Below are 4,656 nucleotides of genomic sequence, written 5' to 3'. Positions count from 1 at the left end.
GCCCTCCTTGGCGAGGGTTCCTTTGGACAACCTTGTCTTTCTCAATTTCTTGTTTGTTTTAAAATACTAGACTACAAAGATTATTTATCTATCATCTACCTATCTATCTATCTATCTATCTATTGATTTAGGATAGCCAACAAGAAGTATCAAAGATCAGAAAGATATATTGTTTCTACCCATATTAATAGCTGCAAATCTTTACAACTATGGTAAGTTTGTTTTCATTACAACTGTAATTAGCCTTATAGATTGCTGCTCTTGTAGGAAACTAAATACTAGGGGTTAGGGTTCTAAAGCCCCCATAAAGATGTTAACGGTCCAGAATTGGTTTTTGCTACCAATCCCCCAATGCAGATAGATGTCAGAGGAAGTTAGAGCTCTAATTTTCACAGCACTATGGCATATTTGTACTGGAGAAGCGCACACTACAGAATTCTGGAGTCTTTTCTATAACTCATAGATCTAAGTTTAGGACTAGCGATTACTTGGACTACAATTTTAGAAATCTACACGTTTTTTTGTGCTCCTGTATAAGATGCATCATTAACAGCGATGCTACTGTAGGATCCAAGTTGTCAGATGGACAATTTCAGAAGCAAAAAAACCCAGGAAGGATATTATATAGATACAGCTATAGCTATAGATAGATAAGTTTATGTATATACTATATATTTGTAGTTACATATTTGTAGTTACATATATATAGTATACATATATACTATATATATTTGTAGTTACAGTGTGTACATGTATAAACAATTGGTGATATGTATTGTTCTAATTAGACATTTTTTCCATTTAGAAAACAAGTGAGTGATCAAATTTTATAAGATAATAATATTCCATCTTAAACTAAAATCTGCTCTCATATTCTTTTAAAAGAGTCACTGTTTCCACTGAGGTTTGTGTTGGCAACATCAGAGTGTTAATTCAGCAAAGAAGATTAAATATTAATACACGCATAGGATAGATCACTTTCGTTATTTCTTGGATTCAGAGCTTTGTTCTGCTTTTCATTCTGATTAAATGAGGTGAGTGCAGATAAAATAAAATTAAACATAATTTTAAATAAAGTTAATTTAAAATAAATGAAAATAGACATATTATCGTGCCATAATTAATACCGAATGACAAAAAATAATTTTTTCAGGCTAACTTGAAATGAGCTTTTTTGGACCCATGTTAATTATCTGTAGTCTCAATTTTATTTTTAACCACTAACTGCTGGGGCTGACTTCAATTGCTTCATTTGTGTTTTAAATAATTAGTATTTAATAATGTATTATGCATTACAGTGACATTCATAGAGAACCCACGTTTCAATTACCTGTCACTTCAAATTACAGGCTCCCAGTAATTAGCTTCTGCCACATAACCCATAATGAAACAGACTCAAGTTAATAGAAAGTGGGAGCAAAAATATATAGCCACTTTGCCATGAGTAGATTTCGAAACTAACCAATTTGTGTACCTTTTAATATATTTCTCTGCAGAAATTAACAAGTTGTCTGGCTAACCTCAGTCTCCTTCATTTGTAATAAAAGAGATAATAATGAAGACGGTAGCTGCCTCATAGGGATTATTTATTCACCTATCTAGATAAAGGTATAGTTTAGTTGTCAGGATTTCATCAGGTCTAGTACATCATATTATATTTCAAATAACATCTGAAGTCCTCATGTGACCTATGAGGCCTTTTATTGATGGTTCTCAAGCTTTACTGAGCAGTAGGATCAGCCAGGAGGGTTTAGATCAGATTCTGTAAGAACAGAGTATGGGGAGGTGGGAAGGCTAGACAGCAGGGAGGTGCCTAGCCTGAGTATGCTTTATAAGTGTGCCAGGTTTGGGCAGGTTTGAGAACCACTGTCCTCCATGATAGTGTCCCGAGCTACATTGCCTGCAAACTTATTAGAAAGAAACGCAAATTATCAGAACTGCACTAGACCTACTGGATCAGAAGCTAAGAGTGGGGCACAAATAACCTGTGTTTTAATAGACACTTCAGCAGATCATGATATGCATGAAACGATGAGAACCAGCACTCCAAGATCTTGCTATTCAAAGTGTGCTTTACCTTCCAGCAACATCAGCACCACCTGGGAGCTTGTGAGACATGCAGGATCTCAGACCTATCCCAGACATCCCGAAGCAGAATCTGCATTTTAATTAAATCCCCAGGTGATCAGTAGGCGCATTAAAGATCCGGAAGCACTACTTTCTCTAAGACAATGGTTCTCGATGTTGGCTGCAAACTGGAAGCGTTTTGAGGAGCTGTAAAAATGACACATGCCTGGGAGGCCGAGCAGGGAGCTCCTGGTTCTCCTTTTTCAAGAGAGAGTTCTAGTTTTGTCATTTTGGAACAAGCTCTCATTGTAAGAAGGGTTCTATTACAGCTAAATGCTTTGGGCCTCATCTATCCCCTTTTCACTAGGACAGCCTCAAAGTGAATTACAATGGCTGAAATAGCTAAAGTAGTCCAACGCTTGACTCTGTCTATACTCGAAGGGCCTCACAGTATCCCCAGCTCCTAAAGCAGTTTCTGTTTGTTGTTGTTGTTGTTGTTGTTGTTTGGTGGGGGGGTGTCTGGACATTCCCAGTAATGCTGTGGTGTATTTCCTGAAGCCCACACTGTGTCAGAGGCACTTAATTTGCCCCACCCTTCTCCACCTACCTATAGGTCACATTCTGTCCCTTTTAGCCTAAAGCAACAGCACTGCATAAACCTTGGTTTCAGAGTCTCTCATAAAAATAGTTACTTCAGGGGCACCTGGGTGGCGCAGTCGGTTAAGCGTCCGACTTCAGCCAGGTCACGATCTCGCGGTCCGGGAGTTCGAGCCCCGCGTCGAGCTCTGGGCTGATGGCTCGGAGCCTGGAGCCTGTTTCCGATTCTGTGTCTCCCTCTCTCTCTGCCCCTCCCCCGTTCATGCTCTGTCTCTCTCTGTCCCAAAAATAAAATAAACGTTGGAAAAAAAAAATTAAAAAAAAAATAGTTACTTCAGCTTCAGTGGTAGACTTAGATGGGTAGGTCTCTGCCTTCTCACTGTCTCACCAGGAACAAAAAGGAAAAATACCTTTCCCTTTAGTTTTCAGTGAAATGAAAATTCTTGATTTCCAAGAATTATCCCTTCATGGGGCATCAGACACCATCAGATCCTAAACATAAGTTTAGGTCCTGGTAGGAACCAGCTATGTTATGGGAGCAAACTGAACCTCATAGGAACCGAGGCTCAACAAGCCCCTTACGTAATGGATGGAGATGTTGGCCAAGATCTACAAGTGCTGATTTCACCCACGTCTGCTTTCTGCCACTATTGCCTGTGGTCTGACAACCCCCCAATGCACCCTCTGCAGAATTAACTTAGGATCTTTCGGTGGTATTCCGGCTACCCAGGGGATTTTCTCACCCGCTTGGATCATAAGTACATGCTTTCCAACTCCCAAGCAAGGAACCGGCAGACATAAGTACAGAAAGTTGGGCCAAAACGTTATTTGGAACCGTGTCAGTACTTTGTAAATCTACTTGCAAGATGGCAGAAGACATGACTTTAAAAGAAACCTTTGAGGCAGTGTTTTCAAGAAGGTCCTTATTTACCGCAAAATTATTACAAACTACTTGTTGCTTGAATACAAATCTTCCTTCCTCCCCTCAAATATTTGATTTCATTCTGGACTCACAGGCTATTTCTAGTTCCCAGCAAACTTTTGTTTTGTTCCAAAATATCTTTAATCCTGAAGGAGACAGTATATATTTTTACTATGTCAGTATAGGTGTAGGATGTTCTCAAATCATTTCTGGGAAGTTGAAAACTTCCAAACTTTTCAGGAGCAACTACTGAAAACCAGACGTACCTTGTTCTGTTGTTGTAATAAAGTCTGAAATGAATTGAAGAACTGAAACAGAATAGTTCCTGGGGTATAGTTCCTGCTCAAAAAATATTTATTGAATGCATGAAAAAAAAATAGTGCATAAATGAATCAATTTGTGCTTTTACATTTATAGTCTAAACCTAAAGAAATTTCTAAAGGTTATGAAAACTTGGAGCACATCATTTTCATAATTATTTTTGCTAAATTTTCTTTGAAGGAAAAAAGCTGGATTTTTTTAAATCTCTGTTTTTACTTAAAAAATTCACATATTCACATACTTACACCAACATTCTCAGGCTGCATGGTAAAAGTATAACAGTAATTCACTACTGTGATGTGGGCTGTATTTGCAAATTTCCTGCAATACTTTCTTGAGATCTTGGATCAAATTAAATGGCTGTATAGAGATTTGCCCAGATCTTCCTGGAAAGCAACTTCTGGTTCTGTTCTAATGGCAAATCTTTACCTCGGTTAAATAGGCAAGAGTTAAAGTCACAACGTACTGACAACCAGCATAAAATAACACTAATATTCACTCTGACAACGTAGGCATATATAAACATAAATTGCACCTGTATCTTTCTAAGCATTCTCTTGTGTGATATTCTAGAAATCCCAGTAGTTCGTATAATTGTCACCTCCTAAACCATTCAGCTACTACCTTAGGTGGCAGACAACTGTGGATGGCATATTTCTGGAGCAGAATATTGAGAGACAGAGACAAACAACTTCACATTTTTCTTTCTTTCTTTCTTTCTTTCTTTCTTCTTTTGTTTCTTTAAAAAA

This window comes from Prionailurus bengalensis, chromosome A1 (genome assembly GCF_016509475.1).
Source record: "Prionailurus bengalensis isolate Pbe53 chromosome A1, Fcat_Pben_1.1_paternal_pri, whole genome shotgun sequence".
Taxonomy (NCBI): Eukaryota; Metazoa; Chordata; class Mammalia; order Carnivora; family Felidae; genus Prionailurus; species Prionailurus bengalensis.
This window is presented reverse-complemented; position numbering follows the sequence as displayed.